The 21338-nt window shown below is 44.8% G+C and overlaps 1 protein-coding gene across 4 annotated transcripts in view; it reads right to left on the bottom strand.

Annotated features, from left to right (window-relative positions):
• LTBP4 (latent transforming growth factor beta binding protein 4) overlaps positions 1–21338 on the bottom strand; it is a 1245426-nt gene that overhangs the window by 617940 nt on the left and 606148 nt on the right. The gene's annotated exons all lie outside the window — the stretch shown is intronic.

The following is a 21338-nucleotide window of genomic DNA, read 5'->3' as shown; positions in this document are numbered from 1 at the left end:
AAATGGGTATCTTTGAAAAGGGGGCATACGTCGCCAGTCTGTCCTTTTCGGTGGGGTTTGCGGTGGAGATCCTTGTCAGGGGGATTGGGAGGTTTGGTCCTTGCTCAAGGGGATGGGCGGTGCGTCAAGGCGTCACAGCTGTTAGCGGTGTTGAGAAAAGCGCTGGGTCGACTGGGGGTCAACGGGAGGGGTTTTGGGACACATTCCTTTCGAATTGGGGCAGCTTCGGAGGCACATTCTAGGGGCTGGGAGCGAGGGGACATTATGAGGCTGGGCAGGTGGTCCTTGGATTGCTATCAGCGTTATGTGCGCAGCGACGCTGGGGGAGCGGTGATATAAACAAAAAAACAAGAAATATGTTGCCTGGTATGTTTCTTGTTTCTTATTCTCGTTTCTCTTTGCAGGTTCGGTTATGGGGCCCCTCGCCAGAGAGATGTCCATCTGGATTGTGGGGCATTCGTTTGTAAAACGGGCACAGGTCCAGGACCGCTCAAGCTACTTTGGGGACAGTTTGGGGTTTAATAAAGATTTATTCTCGGTTGGTTGGCGGGTTAGGGGCGGAATGCGGGGGCAGGAGCTGTTATAGGTGCTGAATGGGCTTTTGGTGGCTGGTAGGTGCCCGGATGTGTTGGTGGTACATCTGGGGGAAAACGATATGGTTAGGGAGACGGGTTTGGCGCTGATGCGGGCAATGAAGAGGGACTTGTCATTGATCAAGGCTCGACGGTCAGGGTGCTCCATTGTATGGACGGAGTTTGTCCCCCGGAGAGTTTGGAGGGGTGCGGTCAATCCTGGGCCAGTTGACAAAGCTAGACGTAAATTGAACACTGAGATGGTGAGATTTTGCCGGCACTTAGGGATTTGCAGGATTGCCCATAGGGAAATTCATTACGACACGCCGCATTTGTTTAGGGACGATGGGGTTCACTTGTCTCGGCTTGGCATGGACCTGTATCTTTTGGAGTTGCGCGAGGTGTTGGCCCGGTTGATGGGGGTTTACCTTCGGTAGGCAAAACAGGGACGGTTGGGGGGGGCAGAAAAAGGGGGGAGGCGGCGTATCCGCCTTCACTCCCACCTTTTTCTGGGTGGCGGGGTGGTTGACAGTTGGCCGGGATTGGCTGGAGTTTGTTGTTATATGTTGGTAGTTTGTGAGCAGGAGCAGGGAAAGGGTAACAAGGTAGGATAAGTTTAGATTAGAGGTTGGTTAGTTACAGTAGCACAAGGGAAGGTAGGGATTACGGTCAGGGGACTTGGAAAGGCTAGATTGTGTAGGATTGGGTTATATTATGGTTATGGAATGTTATGTTGTATTTTGTGGGGTGGGGGACCTGATGTGGGGATCGTAGGGGTGGGGGGAGGAACAAGGGGTCAGGAAATTCTTGTATAGTGTGGTGTTTCGTTTTGTAAGGTAGTGGCCAAGGGATGAAATTGTGATATGCACCTGTTTCAATAAAGCAGCCTTTTTCACACACAATAAACTGGTCTCGTGTCGGCTCCCCCCCCCCCCTCCTTATCTCCCAATGTTACCTGGTGTTCCTCGTGACCTCGGCAGTTTGTCAGTTACTGCTGGCTGAGGCGTGAGGGACCTGCGACTTTGTGCTCGAGAGAATAAACCTTCGTGAATCGTCACCTGCCTCTGTGTCACTACTTCAGTATAACACTTTTAGAGCATCCTCATATGTGCTTTCAGACATAAAGGTCTTATTCAACTACTAGATCACGGAGAGGTCGCAGATTGGTCGAGCCAGGTGGCTGAACTGAGCCAGGATGTTTTAATGCCAAATGCTTCAGTGGATAATAGGTAAGCGCCCTTTGATGAAAAGGCATGTCTGGCGATGCCTGATGACCTCACATCAATCTCTTACAGGACAGGAGTGGCCTGTGCAGGTAAAAACGGTGAGGTTGGGTAGGTGGGGATTCGACAGACAACCACGAGGGAAAACTAAATAAATAATGAATTTTCCCTGGTCGTCGTCTGTCAAAATCCCCCTCTGCCCCCCCACCGACCCGGCCCCACTGCTCTTAAATGCACAGGCCGTGGCTGATCCAGGATGCATTTTTATCTGTGTTGCCGTGCCCACACAGCATGTCGCACACAAAGTGCCCTGTTGCCTAACTTTGAAAGGAAACCTGTGATTTGCTGCAGTGTGTTGTCACAATGGAGTGTTCCATTGCATGAAGAAAATCTGTATACTCTAAATAAATGTGGCATACAGGTTAAAATTGTTAATAAATATTAAGACTCAGTACTTATAACGGCTGGTATAAGCCGGGAGCTTCAACAGTCCAATGTTTGTCTTTCTGTTTCTCCCTTTTTGTTTTAGAAGATTGTACCCTTAGTGGATAGAATGTTCTAATAGCCTTATAGGCCTTCTGCCTCGGGCTATTCCTGTTGTTAAAGACCCTCACCCTCGTTATAGTCCCTCACCTGCGGTTTGGGCCTATAACTTGGTCCAAGGGCCCTTAACAACTGGTATAGCCCTCTGCAGCTATAAGGCTATAAGGCTACATTAGAACATTGTAATGTTGGAAGCGCCATTGAAAACAATGGAGTAGCTCTGGGCTTATAATGGCTGGTATAAGCCCGGAGCTCCAACATTCCAATGATTTTGTTCACAGCTGTGAACAAAGGCTTCAGGGAGCCTAAAGGGATTTCAATCCCCTCGCGCTCCCTAAAGCCGTTGTTTAATTTGTTAGAACATTCTGACCTCTAGTGGCAGAATGTTCTAATAGCCTTATAGCCCTTCATAGCTGGGCTATACTGGCTATTAAAGTCTCGCTCCCTTGTTAAAGTCCCTCGCCATTAGCTCTGGCCTTTAACGCTGGAGCGGGCCTTTATTAGCCGGTATAGCCCGCTATGGCGGGCTATAAGGCTATATTCAAACATTGGAATGTTGAGAGCTCCATTGAATACAATGGAGTAGCTCCAGGCTTATAATGGCTGGTATAAGCCAGAGCGCTAACATTCCACTGTTTGTCTTCATGATTCTCCCTTTTTAATTTAGAAAATTCTACCCTTAGTGGGTGGAATGTTCTATTAGCCTTATAGCCCTTCTGGCTCTGGCTTTACTGGTTGTTAAAGGCCCTCTGCCTCATTATAGACCCTTGCCGTACTCTGGTTCAGGGCCTTTAGCAACTGGTATAGCCCTCGACAGTGGGTTATAAGGCTATAGTGACATAGCAAACAAGAAAATGCTCCCCGTCCCTGGGTTAGGTAGAAAAAAAACAGCTGTTTTGGGGAAATTGGCCTCTTACATCCCTGGTCCCTGGTGCCACTCTATCTACTGCATTAATGATAGTTCAGTTTCTATTAATAAAGTTCTGTTCACCTGTCTTTAACCTGTGTCTGTGATGAGCACCTACATCAGTTTTGTGGACTGGGAATTAACACGTCCATATGTGCCAACAGCCCACCAACCAACCACTCTCATTAAGTTTCTTGGTTGCAGATAACAGGTCGCAGTTTATTAGTTCACAAATAGCTATAAATTACTGATTAAGTCATAAATCATGGCAAAAACCAAAGGAAATGATGGACCGAGTGTTGAACATTGCAAGCACTCACCCCCAGTCAACTGATCTGGGTTTAATCCATCACCGTTCTTTAGCCCACTCTGCCACCCCAGTTCAGACATGGCCATATGCAAATCAGGCTGACCCTGTGCCTCATGGGAACAGTCCAGCCCGAACTGCCAAGCCATGTCTTCCCTGGACCGGAAACAAGCTTCCTAGGACCGGTTTCTGGCATTTCAGCCGTCTTCAGCCAGGCTTGCTTGAATCCAGTGGCAAAGTGAGCAAGGGACTCACGTCTGAGCATACCCTGCCAACTTATGGCGAACAAAGCAAAAACCAAAGGAAATGATGGACGGAATCATAAATCATGACATAAAACATAAATCACTAATAAGAAGTATAAATAATCACCACAAAGCCATAATGTATTAATAGTTGCTGTAAATCATTGTCTCCCAGAGAGGCGGATCTCAAATTGTCCCTGACATTTGACTCTACAGTGGATGTGAAGCTCCCTTGAGTTACCACAGCAGCTTCCAGGCTTTCCTTGCTGACAATGTCTAACATTATAGGTCATCAAAGCCATGTGCAGGCTGGAAGTGCCATGTCTGCTTTTGTGACTATCTCCTTTGCTCTTTGGTGCCTTCTTCCCAGTGTTGTCAAACCATTTACTCCTAGATGCACCACAAGCACATCTGATTTTGCCCTCGCTTCCAACATTTTGAGCACCATTGGCAGCAGACGGTCCCATTTCCTCCCTGGCTTGCCAACCTACATTGTGTCAGTTTTGCTTCCTCTCGCTCCCCTACCGCTGGACCTTTGAAATGGTGCAATGGGCCCATCACTCCCATGGTCCCAGGTGCCACTCCACCTGTTCCATTGATGAAAGCTAAGCCTCGTTCACAGAGAACTGTTACCATGTGTTTAACTTGTGTTGGTGATGAGAACCTACACTCAGTTTTGAGGACTCCGATTTAATTTTCATCATTAGACTTTGAGAGCAGGAGAGAGGCAGAAAAGAGAAAAAGGGACATATAGTACAACAGTTAGAGAAGGAAAAAGTAAGAACGAGTAGGAACCAGCAAGAGTGAGTTAAAAGATATGAAACGAGGGAGGGCGTTGCGAGCGCTGCACAAGATGGCCGCCAGACTTTAATCCTCTCGGTACGGTCATGCGAAGGCCCAGGAACACTGCGCTTCTCCCTGAAGACTACTCCTCGTCGACCAGGATTCTATTGTCGAAATATGGGTGCCACCTGCTACAACATTTTTTTCAGTATTAGCACAGAGCGTCAGCATACAACTCCTGCATTTACTTCATAGCCTGGATAATGTTGTGCAAGCTGAAATCCACGGTCTATTGTTACTTGCTGTTAGTTTTACATACTATTTGTGCTGATAGTGGAAAAAACCCTGGTTTCATTCATGTATCAAAATTGAAATGTAACAGAAGAATATTACCTGTTTTTGTACTTATCCTGCTGTAACTTCTAATATCTATAGTTGATAAAACCCCATCAAAATTGTTTACCAATCCAACGTAACAGCCACAAGAAGGAAACATTTCCTTGAACTTCGTACACAACTAAAATCCATGAATATCAGACACGGTCTTGTTCACCTGTGTTTTTTCAAAATCACTGATAAGGAGAACTCTTACATCCTTGAGGACCCAGCTAAATTGCAGGACTTTCTTCGAAAATATCTCCTCGAGGATATGGAGATTGGTGCTGCAGCAAAAACAGGAATGTTATTTTTGCCTAGTTAGTTTATCTCCTTGATTAACAAATTGTTCTTTTTAATTTGGTTATTGAGTTTTCTTAGATTATGTACACTGTATAACCTGTTTCTTTAACCTTGCTTTTCAGTCTCAGAGTATTATACAGTGTATGTCTCCTGTCATAGTACTTCCCGCTCCATTATTGTTGAGTGCCGCTCCCACTACCTCCCACTCCCCGTAGTCCATGGTAAGTTTATTGGTATGCTATTTATCCTCTTGTACTCTACATTCCTAACAATTCTTTAAACATCACACTGTCCTCTCTTGCCTGAGTTCCCTTTCTAGTGGTTATTTCTGATGTTTTTCCTTTTAATGTTCGCTGTGTTCTCTTTCTTGTTTGTCGGAGCCAAGTCTGGTCCCATCTTTTTTAAGTGTTCTGTACCCTCGTCATCTTTCATGATATTCTGTTTTTTAATGTACAATATTATTGCAACTAAGGTTCTTTCTTCCTATGTTGCCTTTATGTTTTCCTTATTTTGGGGTAATTTTGCCCCTTTTCTTCTTTATCTTTTTCTTCTCTCATTCTGTCTTCCTTTTTCCCTCTTTGATTTCATAGTTGGAACTTCCTTCGTACACTATTATTAAGCTTATGTATTTCTTGGATGTTTATTGATGACTTTTTCTTGAATACTACTCAGAATAACAACTTGGAACGTAAAAAGTTTGAAAAACCCCATCAAACGCCAAAGTGTACTGTCTCACCTATCTAGATTATATAGTCAAATTTCATTACTTCAGAAAACACACCTCACCTAAGCGGACATTAACAAGCTTAAAATACAATGGGTGGGTGAACTCTACCGCTTCCTCTCTGTGCACATTAATAACAGGGTGGCTATCCTATGTTATCAAGGTCTAAATATATCATTTGTTACCCAGGAGAATAATGAAGAGGGTAGATGGGTTTGGTACAACTTAAAATCGATGGTATCCTTTTTACGATTCTCAATGTTTGTGGTCCTTCTAATCCTGATCCCACTTTTGAAAGATTATTTCTCAAAAGGTTAGTCAACATCTCATTGAAAAGGTATATGGGGGAGGGGGGTGATTGCAATCACATTATAGACCCCTTTCTAGACCGACACACATCCACAAAGTTTCTTCCATTCTTCCACATAATGCCCACAAAGCATTCAAGCATGCTATCACACACAATGCTCATTCAGATTCATGGAGAATAGCACACCCCTCTCTTCAAAAAGTCTCCTTCTTCTCTGCCCCACTACTCTACCCAATACCTAGTATGTTGGGAGATAGGCTCAATTTAAATCTCAGACCATGCCCCTGTTTATACCAATTTAGACACGCTTCGCGATACCCCACTTAGATCCCTCTGGAGGTTTGATAACCATCTACTTTCCGATAAAGTTTTCATCCCTTCTTATGAGGCGCTTGTTCCTGATTATTTTGAGATTCATGATTTAGGAGGGACCTCTTTTCACTTTGTTTGGGGTGCCTATAAGGCTACCTCCAGAGGATTCATTATTAACTCGGTTTCCCACAAACAAAAAGCGATGGAAAAAAATATGCTTCCATTCTAAACAAAATCAAGTGATCAGAACACAAATACTTTACGTCTAAATAATAAAACTTATTTAGACACGCTGGTGGCAGCTAAGATTCAATTCAATAAATCAACTATGGAGAACGTATATGCTACTCTCCTCAAGATCAATGCTAGCTATTATGGAGGTAGAAATAAAACTGGTTCCCTCTTAGTTAATTACCTAAGATGTAGAAATGAAAAATCCTCCATGAAATCAATTACCAACCAATCTGGCACTAACCTATTTCGCGATTAGGAGACTGCCATTGCTCAGTGTTTTGTTGATTATTATCAAACGTTATATACCCCTGAATCCATGTCTTCTGGGGATTCTCTCAAGTCCTTTTTCTTTCACTCTTCAATGCGCTGGTCCTCACAGATTGATCTGGCTACTCTCTAGAACCCATTACGGATGGAAGAATTGTTTCCAGCAGTCAAACGTCTCCCAATAGGTAAAGCCGGGACCAGGAGGGTTCATGATTGAATTTTACCTTCATTTTTCTAAATTACTCTTCCATAGATTATTTAAACTAATTACTCAGTTTCTGTCAATGAATAAATCCTCAGACTCCTTTACAAAAGCTATGATCTATCTCATTCCGAAGAAAGACGGAGACCCACCCCATATCATTGATAAATACAGACTGTTTTCACTAAAGTACTGACCCTCAGACTTAATGGTTTCATGCCTGATCTAGTTGATGTTGAACAGTTAGGTTTTGTAAAACAATATAGGAATATTGTTGATCATTCGTGGATCATTCTGAATATTCTCAGTAAAGGTCCGAAACTTAAACACTCTCTCGCGACAATAGCTTTGGATGCTGAAAAGGATTTTGATTGTGTTAGCTGGAAATTTCTTATGCACGCTCTTTATTGAAAGGGTTCAGTCCTTGATTTCGCCAACTAATTTTTTAATATATTATTCATCACCTAGTTCTTCTGTACTGTTTAATGGAGTACAATCTTCATACTTCCCTCTTAATAGAGGTACAAGGCAGGATTGTCCTTTATCGCCCTTGCAGTTCATTCTTGCACTTGAGCCTTTCTTATATACGCTGAAGCATTCTGATGCCTCTTCTGGTTTTCAGCTAAATAATGTACAATTGAAATTTACAGCATCAGCAGATGACATTATTACTTATATCTCCAAATCAGAATCTTCACTTACACACTTCTTTGAAGAGTCACATACATATTCAAAGGTGTCTGGTGATAAACTTAATATAGAAATGACCGAAGTAATACCTTTGAATAAGTTCTGCTTAAAAAACCCATTTCCTGGTATGTGCCTCTCCTGGAACCCCGATAAGATCAAAAGCTTAGGGATTTTGTATTGCAAGAACCTCGGAGACACACTTCATTTTAATATGGATGTTCTTCTTGCAAAACTTACGCAGTGCTGGTCACCTCTATTTCTGTCATGGTGGGGCTGCTTTGGCACAATCAAAATGATGGCACTTCCCATCATTAATTTCTATCTTATGATGCTACCTATTAAAATCCCTGGAAAATATTTCATAGCTATTGATGATCTTTTATCTAGATTTTTATGGAATGGGGAACCATCTTGTATATCTTTACAGCACCTTATTACCCAAATATTCAGGAGGGGTCAATTTCCCTGATTTATTCCTTTATCACAAAGCCTTTGGTATTAACAATGCCAAGGATGTTTCCTGGACTCTTCAGTCTCTCAATCCAAATTGTGGCACCAGCTGGAGCTCGCCCTTATCTCTCCATTCTCTCACATGCATATCGTACATATGTCCCATACTGCTAAATATTGGATACTCACAGTTATATCACACACCTGTTCTCTTTTCAAACCTTATTTAGCAGCCCATCCACCCTTATATGAGCAATGTGTCTAAAGTCCTATTTGGTATAACAAAAGGCTTGTGGCAAATGGCAAATTATTCTTGTGGCGAAATTGGTTAAACAATGGTTTATTTACAGCCTCTCAATTACTTCTTCATAACAGTACAATTATTCCATTTGATACCCGCTCCTCTTCCTTCAACCTTTCCCTGAAATGTCTCAAACAATATCAGCTTTTGGAATTTTTACTCACTCCCACACTGGTCTCTCTTCCTACCTCTTCCATTCAGGGACGTGGTTGACAGTCCCCCCCAGCCCTATCATCAATCCTTCCAAAGTTGCATTAATATACAAAACACTAAAAAGACTCCCGTCAGACAGACTTAAATCAAAACTAGAACTTTTATGGGAATCTGATTTACTTTCCAGTAGGTCTATACCACTTTGGCAGAAAATATGGGAGAGGATCCATTCTACTGCACATCCTGCCAACCTCACTCAAACGTTATATTTACTTTTATAATAGACTTTATCACATTCTAGCAAATCTATTTAAACTAAAAGTGCTCAAAAAGGATACTTGCTGGCGTTGTAATACCAATCCCAGTACCTACAGTCATATGTTGTTCCTATGTCCTAAGCTGTCTCAATTTTGGGAGCAGGCATGGATAAGAATAGGTGATATTATTGGTGGCCACACTCCATTCTCCATACCTGTTTTGTTTCTTGGTGAGTCGAGTAATCTATGGCCTCATAATATAATGATTCGCAAACTAGTCGATCTGTTGATTGCGATAGGCTTCCAAGCAATTACCTCTAATTGGAAATCTACAGACAATATTACTCTTCAACAGTGGTGGAACTTGGTATGTCACAACCATTGTTAGGATCGCCATAATTTACATTCGACATCTTTATCGGCCAAACGTGAGGAACTGTGGGAACCACTGACTCAATATTTGCTTTTGCATGCAAGCAATACAATATAATTACCTAATGTGTTCCAACACATTGTTTGTAGGCTATTGTGTTGCTTAATACTCCACTTGTTTTATTGTCCTTTTTATCATAAAATGTGCTTATACATGATTTTTTAGAAGTACTTTGTTTATCTATTACGCAGTTTAAAGTTTTCTTCTCTTCCTCTTCCTTCTCTATTTCCTTTCTTTCTCTTTACTCTAGTCTCCCTTTAACTTTTTCATAACCATTCCTTCTCCGATTACAATCCATTCAGTCCAGTTTTAAGTTCAATAGTATTATCTTCATTCACGTTGTGGCTATGCAGCCGGCTTCATGCTTGAGGTATCATAGCTGTGATTTCTTCTATTTTTTGTGTTTAACCATTTGTTTTGTGATTAAGTTATTATTTGGGCTGGTGATGATATGGTGAAGAAGGGCCAAAGAGACACAGTATTGAAAAGAAGCAGTTCTAGCACACTGGTGGCCTGAGGCATAGGAAAAAAAAGAGATGCTCAAGCTAAAACTGCTTTGTAAATGAGAATGAATCAGAAAAATGATCGCTCAGCTCTGTATCAACACGTCCACTACACTACTCACGGCTTGTGGCTGCAGCATAGGGCGCTGTAAGGTATATATGAGAAATATGAGTTCCCTGTTAGCGAGAAGATTAGGTCAGATTCCTGAAGATTTGAATACTGGGCTTCCATCTTTTAGTGGCTAACGACATTCATTTTTAGGTCTGGCCTTAAGCTTAGGCTGTCTCTCCAGCATCATAAAATTAACAAAATAAATAATAAAAGGTAAATACATAGATATATAAAAAAGAGGCAGATGAGTCGGCTGTCTTCATCCGTTGATCAGTTCAACTGTCATTGACATTTGATTCCGCCCACCAAACAATCCAGCATGGCTCACAGGCTGGGGCAATGGCTCAGCTCACATCAGCCATTGGACCTCTTGCAGTGTGAGTGGCAGCATTTGCCTGATCACAAGTGCATATCCACCTAAAAAGAAGTGCGGTTCCGAACCACGGCTAGTGGGCCAAAGCTTTACTTTGCCAATACTTTTTTCTTTCCATTCTTTATTTTTGTCATACTTGTGTTTTTAAACTATGTCTTTGGGCTAAAGTAATTCAAAGACAAAGGTGCCTTCTATTTGTGTCAATAAGTACAATATTGTCTTGTGTTGCACTATAAATCTAAAAAGCACACCTGCTTGCTGAGGGGTCACTGCTCTATAAAAAGTATGTGAAATGATTAATTTGTTATCAGTGTGTAATTTTTATAGTTAGCTTGTGACTGCCACATTTAGGTGGTGGCAAATTTTCTTCTTTTTATTCGCATGGCATATGCTTGCAGTAAAAAATAGTTTAGAAATTAAATGTCAAGGCACCCCCCAACGCTAGACCTATTGGCTTCAATAATGCTTGTTTTATTTTGTAAATAAACGTAAGTTCACCTTTATACACAAGGGATATGTGTCTACTACCTTCTGAGCACCAGCTGTCACTTCACACTCTGTATCACTGCATACTTCTGGTATAGTATAGTTTAACACAACATAACTTAGCGTAGCATAAGGTATGTATTTGTAAAGCACACGTTTACCCCTTGGGGCAGTTTAGCGCTAAATAACAGATGTATATATTTATCCCACTCAATGGTCCCCCCGATGATGTTGCCTTAAATTCAGTAAGTACTATGTCAGAGTGGAAGGGAGTCACGTAAAAGTAGTGAATTTGTAGATATTTCCCCCAGTTTGAGAGAGGGTTACCCTTATCTTGCCCTAGAGGGCATCTACAGGCTTCTAGCACCCCATGCAGAAGTGATGACAATATAAGTTGCAATACAAAGTGCCTGCAAGAAGGAGTGTGTTTAACTCGTTCACTGCTGGTACATTTTGGTGATCTACAGGGATGTTGGCCATTGGTGCAGCAGTGTCTACCAGGAGGTCCAGTTGAGAACTAAATGCAGCTCATAAAAGTATTTCTAAACTAGCTTTTGGGATCTTGAACTGAGCCCCTCCTGAGGCTTTAAAGAAATTGACCATTTGGAGTGACGTCACACAGCAAGCAATGTATACATCATCTGAGGAGCAGATCCAGCTTCGGAATTCAGGACTTGCCCATCGGATACCCAGCGGTGGCCCGTCAGGTGTAGCAGATGTGGGGCGGACACACACTCCCCCTCACACACATACACCCACTCAGCACATACACGTGCACATACCCATTCATAGCATGTATGCACAAACACACAAACATTTATGCATACACACACACATAAAAAAACATACCTGGCTGCATCTCGGGTGGCAGCAGGGAAGCCTCAGTTGTTTCCTAAAGTAAGGGATGGAAGAATGATCCCGCCACCTCCTCTCACTGGATGACCTTGTCAAAGGTCAGCCAATCTGAGGCAGAACTTCCTTACCTCATAACAGACTGGAAGGGGCTCAGTGAAATTTACTCACCCCACCCCACTCTGTGACAAGCGTCACTCATGGGCACTCACCCTGAGCACTTAAGGTGTTAAAACTGAAGCGCCTAGGTCCGAGTCTATCAGTGACACATCCCCTCGCCATAAGTGGAAGACTCACAGGAGACTTTGCCGGACTGAGGAGATCACACCCACCAAGGCCGTGAAATCTCCCCTAAAAATGTTGGCTCAGGCAGCCAGGCACCTATGCATTTAGTACTTGTACAGCACCTGGATGCCTGACCCAAATATGAAGAGTGTCTGTCAGGCTTCTATTTCTCAGCCTGATAGACATACTTCCTGCAATGGAAAAAGGTGGAGGGTGGTGCCCTTCCCCTCAATGACAGACTGCTGCTGTGGATACCTCTGACGACTCATAACACCTTCTCCAACTGCATTAAGGGTTCTGTGAATTGGGGGAGGGGGGCGTGGCTAGCAGCCAAGCATGGCGGTCGTCTTCTAGCCGAGCTCCGGACCTGGGCCGCAGAATCCTGGTATAAACATAAAATACACTGCAGGATGGAGACTCTGAATGCGGGGACGATTGGCTGAAAGGGGCACGAAGACTCGGTGCCTATTGCTTGGAGCGGATTGCAGTCGGCTGTGGAGATATCGCCCCCGGGCCTGACTGCGTAGACAAGGATGCTGCAGGCCCTGTGTGAGGAGGCCCGGGTTTATCATATGGGCGCGAGATCGGGGCCGGATCCTCTATGCACTGATGTGGCAAGCGAACAGTATTGAGGCCTGGCTGTGTACTCTGAGTGAGTGACGCTGCGAGAACCATGGGACGCACCCCGTGGAGAAGGTGAGCTTGCGGAGCGGTGACCGGGGGAGAGTGATCACGCGAGCTCGGGGATGTGAAGAGGCCTGTCCCCCCTGGACGTGATTGTTGGGATGTTGTGCAGCCAGGCAACGGTGGCCTATCTTAGCTAGCGCTGGAAGCAGGAGGAGGTAGTACATCACTGAGACTCTATAAGCACAGCTGAGGTAGGTGAAGCTGGCCACGCAAAGATCGCGGCACGCTCTGGAGTGACCAACAGACAAGCGGACCCCCGACTGCCGCCACCTTTTCTATTTGCGCTAATTAACGCTGTGGAGTCCATGTGTGAGTGGTGAGGAACGTCAACAAGTGCATTTACGCTGAAGCTGGTGGGATCATAGCCCCTGCGCTGGTGGTGTGGACAACCTGTGATCTCCCGCTGCTGTGCTGCCCTACCGCAATAGAGGCCTGGCCCAGTGGGACAGTGGTGGAGCCGTGGCGGGCAGGGGCTCAAGCCAGATTGATCTGTAAAACACATTGCATGACCGCTGTGCGACATTGCTGAAGGAGGGCTGGGGTGCTTGCGGGGCCATTGCACTAGCTGACCACTTATGGGGGTCGCTGGGTGATCGTTACCAGTTCTGATCACTCTGTATATCACTGGCCCGACCAGTATGATGGAGCGGAATAGAGCGAAGCAACAGGATCAGGGAGGCCCCGACTCTGTCCCGGATACCGCAGACCACACGGATGTCACGCTCACGTCTGGGTGTATCCCACCTACGGCTGTACCCGCTCCCGTGGACAAGCTGGATCTCATACTACAGGAGGTAAGGGACTCCAGGAAGGCAATAGAACTACAGATTGGGACCATGACTACTGGCCTTACTTTGCTTCGGGCGGACCATGTGAAGCTTGCGGACAAGGTGAAGGACAATGCCGCGATACTGGAAGGAATAATTCCACGCCAGGCACAGAGTGAAACCCATGTCAAACAATTACAGGACCAGGTCTCCACCCTGCTAGACCATGTGGAGGATGCAGAGGGCAGGGCTCGATGGAACAACATTTGCGTCATTGGCCTGCTGGAAAGGAGCGAGGGGAAGGATGCAACACGCTATATGGAACAGTGGTTCAGGGACCACGTCACGACTGAGGGGCTTTCTACGCAATACTGTATTGAACGAGCGCACAGAATACCTACCGGACGACCAAAACCGGGGGCTCCCCCAAGACCTCTCAGAGTGAAGTTGTTGAACTTTCGCGATGGAGACATCCTCCTGCAAAAGGCTCATGAATTGTCCCAGATAAATTTTGAGAATGCTAAAATTTCGTGGTATCCTGACTACACAGTTCTGGTACAGAGGCAGCGTTCTTCCTTCCTAGTGGTTAAGAAGAAACTTAGAGACTCAAACCTGAAATATGCACTTCTCTTCCCTGCCCGGTTAAAAATGTTACATGATCAGAAAGTTTATTTTTTTGAGAACCCGGGGGATGTAGAGGACTGGCTAGAGGTGATGGATCTGACCAACGCTGCGACATTTGTCTCCCAACTCACAGCAAAGAGTCGAAACAGCCTTGATGTACCCACTAGTCGTAGAAGCAGAAGATCGCGCCGGACTCCTGCACGGAAGTATATCACCTCGCAGCAGATAGAACGGAACAAATCACAGGCGATTATCGCAGCAGCCACCTTCACGCATGCCACAAGACCGGGGGCCAAGACCTCCTCTGAGGAAGAAGCAACACACGACTCGGACTCTGAAGGCAGTGTGGCCCTGTTTCCCTTTGCGACCCCGCAATTAATCAATGATCTCTATGGCTGAATGTACCCTTGCACATATTACTCTTGCGACCGCAGTGTTATTTTGTACAATGATGCTCACAATGTATGTATGATTGTTTCGAGTATTGACATGCTGATTAGGACCAGGCTTCCGTAGTAGCTCATAATTATTGTTGCGACGAAGATTGCATCACATGCGGAGCGCTAGCGATGTCCCCCACATGGTGAACACGCTTTACATAACCATTGAGTTCTTATTAGTTCAGTTGAGTTACATGGTCCGGTATAGTTCATTGACCGGACCGAGTATTGGGTTTTTGGGGGGGAGGGACGGTCTCAGACAGGCTCTTCAGATTGAGAACTGCGCTGGTTCTTCAGCGAATACAGACTGCGCCACGATGCATACACCTGGTAGATACATCATATTAACATGGAATATTCGGGGTATGGGCTTAGTGCAGAAACGCCACAGAGTGCACGCGCAACTGCAGCGCCGCAAGGCACAGATTGTATACCTGCAAGAGTCTCATATGGTGGACAGTGAAGTGGTGAAACTTCGCAAGAAATGGAGGGGGCAAATTTTTTCCACTTCTTACTCCAGCTATGTGAGGGGGACCACAATTTGAGTGAGACATGGAGTGCCATTTATAGCCCTGGAATAGAGGGCAGACAAGCAAGGGAGGTACACATTCGTGAAAGGAACGCTAGATGGTCAACCTGTATTATTAGGCAATGTGTATGCCCCAAATTTTGACCAAGATAAGTATTGGGATATGTTAAACATTGCACTAGCAGGGTGGGAATCACATCCATGGACTTTAGGAGGTGATTTCAATGCGGTAATGGATGTGTCACTGGACAGATCGCACCCGCCCCTACACGGAGCAGGAGTGTTCTAACAAGCTGAGGCGCTGGGCAGGTGGGCAGAGGGATGGGAGCTATGTGATGTTTGGAGGATGCATCACCCAGCACACAGAGAATACTCTTTCTATTCCCCGTACATGTACTTCACACAAGGATAGATGGGAGATATTGCTCCAACAGGATTGCAATGCAAGTGCCTCAAGCCACATATTTGCCGAAAACTTTTTCGGATCATAACCCATTGGAGATTGTCATCACCTGGGGAAGGGTGCCCACCCCGGTTCCCACGTGACGTATGTGGCCGCAGTTATTGGAACATTCAGTATTCCTCACCGAGCTGCTAGAGACCATTGAGCATTATTTCGCAGAAAATAACAATACGGCAACCAACAGACTAATTGAATGGGATGCTTTTAAAGTGGTGATTCGGCGGGGGACAATCAGTATGACTGTGGGAGCCAGGCAGGAAATTCATAAGTCCCTAGTGGAGGTGGAAAATAATATTGGCAGGCTGGAACAAGACGCAATAACTGATGAAGACAAAAAGGGCCCACTTCAGGAGGCCAGAATTAAACATGCATAGCTTCTAGAGTCGCTACGGGTTATTGACTATCAGGCATATTCGAGGTGAACTCACGCCGAGGCAGATAAGTTTGGGACTTTGCTTGCCAGATTAATCTGTGATACCCCCCCTGCGGTGGTTATAAATGTGGTTAAAACCTTGGACGGTGTCAATGTCAATACTCAGGGAGATGTCAACGCTGCTTTCTGACAATACTATGCCGCACTGTACGGTGCATCGAATTGCAGTACGGAAGCCCAAACGGAGGCTTTCTTATCCACCCTCACATACCCACGACTTACAACGGCAGCCCAGAAAGGTCTAACAGGGCCCATTACCCAGTTTGAGATCAGAGCTGCCATAAAGGGACTCGTGCGTAACAAAACCCCTGGCCTGGATGGGCTTCCAATTGAATTTTACACTATGTATGCAGACTCCCTAGTGCCCCAACTAGCACTTTTATATAACACTGCATTGGAAGAGGGCTCTTTACCACTCACCACGGCGCAGGCACTGGTTATATCACTTCCGAAGGCAGGAAGGGACCCCACAGATATGGCCTGCTATCGTCCGTTGTCGTTACTAACTATGGGGTATAAAATATTAAGTAAGGTGCTGGCCAACAGGCTGTTGCCCTCTCTGTCCAAACTAGTCCACATAGACCAAACCTGTTTTTTTACCGGCACGCAGCACATCGCTAAATATTCGAAAGCTTCACTATCTAATGACAGAAGCCCCGAAACGGAATCCTCATGCGGGTTGCATTTCTCTGGTTCTGAGGCAAGCATTTGACTCTATCAAATGGGACTGTATGTTTCAGGCACTGGCGAAATTTGGGATCCCAGAGGGATATATTGCCTGGATGTGCCTCTCATATAATGCCCCCACAGCGCGTGCCCGAACTGGTAGTCATATCTCAGAGGAATATTCCATACACAGGGGGACTACACAGGGTTGCCCCCTGTCGCCTCTTATCTTCATACTGGCCCTAGAACCACTGGCAATAAAAGTGCGTCAGGATCTCCTTGACAGGAGTATACCGATAGGGCATACGCCGCACCTTTTTTCAGCATATGCTGATGATATTATTCTGTACTTCCAGGATCTCCGCATGCCCTTGGATCCAATCTATGAGACATTTCACCATTTTGAAACCTTGTCAGGCCTGGCCATTAATATTATGAAATCGTACGCCTTTTTCTTCACAGACCACGCAGAAATCACAGACATCAAATTTGGGATACTAGACTCCAGGTGGCCCCGCATACATTCAAGTATCTAGGTATCCAGGTATATCGGACACATACAGACATGTTAGATGGTAATTTGCACCAAGCGCTTCGATCCTTGCATTCCAGTATCACTTTCTGGACTGCGCTGCTGCTGTCCTTCATGGGTAGGGTGGCCTTGGCCAAAATGGTGGTCCTACCACGGCTAATGTATTACTTCACTAACTTACCACTAATAGTGCCATACACTACGTTTACACTGATGAACACTTTGCTTATTGACCTTATCTGGGGTACTGGTAGACGACGTATTAGTATGAAGAAATTGCAAGTGGATACACGCAAGGGGGGCCTGGGCGTTCCGGACTTGCATGCGTATTACTACGCATGCCAATTACAATGGCTGTCATATTGGACGGCGGGGCGTAACTTACAAGAGCTAGGATATACGGAGGCGGACATAGATCGTGGTACCTTACATACCTTATTACTGCCTGGTAGTAGGATACCGAGAGACCTCCCCCAACTACTATGCACAGCGCTCCAGTGCTGGAAAGCGGCGCTGCAATATGCACATGCACCCCCTGCATACGTGGGTAACAACCCGCTGTTAGGAATTCCACTGACGGACGGCAGGCTCATTAAGCGCAAGTTAACACCCTGGTTGGATGCAGGGATTAGCACAGTGGCAGATCTATTTGGAGATGGGACGTTGCTTGATCATGATACCTTTGTTATTGAAACAGGAGCACGGGCACACTTATATTTGTTACATGCTGCACTGTTCCAATATATAAAAACACATTGGGCCCCACAGAGACAGGAACCTCCCACTCATGATCTGGTCAAGATGCTCTACTATATGGGCAGAGGCAGGCACCTTATTAGGTGGCTTTACACTGGTCTACGCTCACATACAATGGTTGCTTTGGACGCATTGCGGGCTGCATGGAGCGGGGACATGGACCGGAGCTTGACAGATAAGGAATGGACGAATGTGGTTTAACATCCAAGAAAAACCTCTAGAAATGCGAAGTTTAAATTTATTCAGACTATGGTGCTACACCCGGCTTACCTCACTCCACATAAATTGGATAGAATGTTCCCACAGATGCAGCAATACTGCCCAAGATGTTTGTTAGTAGGGGCGGACCTGCTTCATATGCTATGGGCTTGTCCGAAAGTACGGGGATACTGAGACAATGTTAGGCACATAACTGGAGGAGCTGTACACCATGAAATATTGAACACTCTAGAGGAATGCATATTAGGCCTGCATAAACAAGTGTCTAAACATAAAGTACAATATCGCTTTATAGCCCTGGTGCTTTTTTTAGCTATACGGGCCATCACTATGCGATGGAAATCGGGGAAACCCCCGCCATATTCACCTGGCACAGTGAGCTGCTGCGCTGGGGCAGTGCTGAGAGTGTAGCCTTGCGCAGAGAGGAACTCAGAGGCTTACGCAAGACTCCAATAGCGCTAGAATGGGATGTTATGCTTCAGGCCATAAAATCAGTTGACATTAACCAGGAACCTCTGGATTCCCGAGGCTGAATGCACATGGGGACACCCATTCCCTGAATAATATGGCATAGGCAGTGGTTTTATCTACAAAGGTATAATTTTATGAGCCTACAACATTTAGTATGAGATATCTATGATTTTATGAATGCACATGAGACCGGGGGGGGGGGCTAGGTAAGGGGGGAGTTGGGGACATGTTTGTTGGACTATTCATCTCATCAGTGATCTTTATTTCGACTTCATGAAGTCATAAAAGAGATACAATACAGATGAGTCCAGGACTAACACAAGTTACATCGTCTAAAAAAAATATTGTCCAGGAATAAGTACTTCATGTAATACAAATAAAATTTCATTTTGTCAGAAAAGTTCTTCTAATATTCCACACAGCTATTACTCATGAGCATAACCAAAGAATTGTGATTTGATACCGTACCGGAAAGACCATGGACATTTGTGATATTACAAGACTCATTGACTGTACCAGTATCCTGGACTTTCTAAGTGGGTCTTATGTATTTAGCTACTGTACAAGGTAATGGTCCTAGGGATAAAATGTGATAGCAACATAACTAACGATGTAGTATACCCTAAAGCGGTTACGACTATATGATGTGTGACATGGAAATGTGTTATATATAATATACAAAAAACAATAAAAATGTTGTTTAAAAAAAAAGGGGTTCTGTGAATTGAAGGTTAATTTTTCCGTTTTTTTTTTTACTTTTTTGTTTTTTACTGCAAGGATATTCCACAAAAATAAAAAGAACAAAAAAAATACGCTGGCCACCTAAACGTACCAACCATAAACTTGCAAGAAAACATGTACATAAACAAAATAACTATCAGCATTGTGACAGAATATATGAATAATATGAGTGTTTCCTAGCAGGCCGGTGTACTTAGAACAGGTATAGAAACCCCATGGGCCTTTAAGGAGAAGGTGTCTTTAAATTAGCACTTCATGGCTATGAAGCGCTAGATAAATGCAATTATTTACAATGCATGACAGTAGAGCACATGTGTCTGTGCACTGGTTGGAATTACGGAGATTTAAAAAAAATAGAACTTTACTGTGGAACGTTTGCATGACCCCAGCTTCTGCCTCTGACTTGACTGTGGGGTGAAAACCCCATAATAAGGGGCAGTGAAGCGCGTAGGAGCCCTTGATAATGGAGAAATGGGAAACGGGGAATGTTTCTTTTCTACTCTGCCTCACAGTGGACTGTTTTACTTTTTTTTTCACTCGACAGAGCATTTGAACTCCCCCTCTCTCGAAAATGGAACGATCGAACAGCCTTTGTTTATGGTGTTAAACATGATTAGTGTAGTGCAGTGAAAACGATAAACCACATTCCTCTGCTCCCGTCAGGCTATACATTAAAACAGCATCAATCATTCGGACACTTGCCCACCCATTCACGTAGATGCCCTTTCGGCCAGAAGTGGTCCGGCAGTCACTAGTTTTCGCAGATGGTTCAAATGCCCTCTTCAGTGTAAGCGACAGAACTGCTGATATAGATGTGTGGCTTAAATGCCTTATTTTATTCAAGCTACAGAAAGGTTATGATAGATGGTTCACTCCTCACCGGGGCTAGCGGGATATCCTCACAGCCTCCTGGTCCAAATGCTCACGGCCTCTTTCCTCCTACAAGCATACATATAAGTAGGAAACACTGATGCAGTGTGTGGGTATTCACTTGCCAGCCAGTGTAATCTGCGCTTCAGCCAAAGTTTGCATTGATGTAAACCAAGACTACAACTCCCAGAATGCCTCAGGGCCGGAGTTACCTGGTAATCCTACCTGCTGCCACGAGTAGTTAGCCACACTCATTTTTGGGGACTGGTACTTGTTTTTAGGTCTCGCCTGACCCCAGCGCATGCGCTGGTCTGGGGAGACTTATTGAGAGGGCTCCAAAAAGTGCTACCAGGTCAGCCTAGAGCTACAGTGCATGTGCGCGGGCGTGCGCGCCGCGCTTTACCGCGATTACTTTCACTTTCGCGGCCGCACGGCCGCTTTGATGTTCGATCCCGATCACTTTCACGGCCGCTTGGCATAGCCAATAGGTCTCGCTTTTGGGACCTTATATGTATTTAGTTATGCGACTGTTGCATGGCTAAACACTTATAAGGTCCCACAGGCAAGACCTATTGGCTATGCCAATGCTTGTTCATCGTGAGACTTTGACCCAGAGTAAGAGAGAAATGCACAGGCGAGACCTATTGGCTATGCCAATGCTTGTTCATCATGAGACTTTGACCCAGAGTAAGAGAGAAATGGAAGAAAATAGAGAACGAGTCATTACTAGAAAGAGAGTAAAAGAATGACAAAGGGAAAAAGTGAGGATCTAAAATAATTTGCAAGTGAGATATATAGAGACATGAAGTGTAGGGTGATGGCAGAAAGAGGCACGAGGTGGAATCAAGACTAAGCAGCCTGGGAATTGCCAACCCTGGCGTTTGGCAGCGAAGGAGGTGGGGTGCCTTAGGAAAACTTAGGACACTTGCACTCAATTT

This window comes from Triturus cristatus, chromosome 9 (genome assembly GCF_964204655.1).
Source record: "Triturus cristatus chromosome 9, aTriCri1.1, whole genome shotgun sequence".
Classification (NCBI taxonomy): domain Eukaryota; kingdom Metazoa; phylum Chordata; class Amphibia; order Caudata; family Salamandridae; genus Triturus; species Triturus cristatus.
This window is presented reverse-complemented; position numbering and strand designations above follow the sequence as displayed.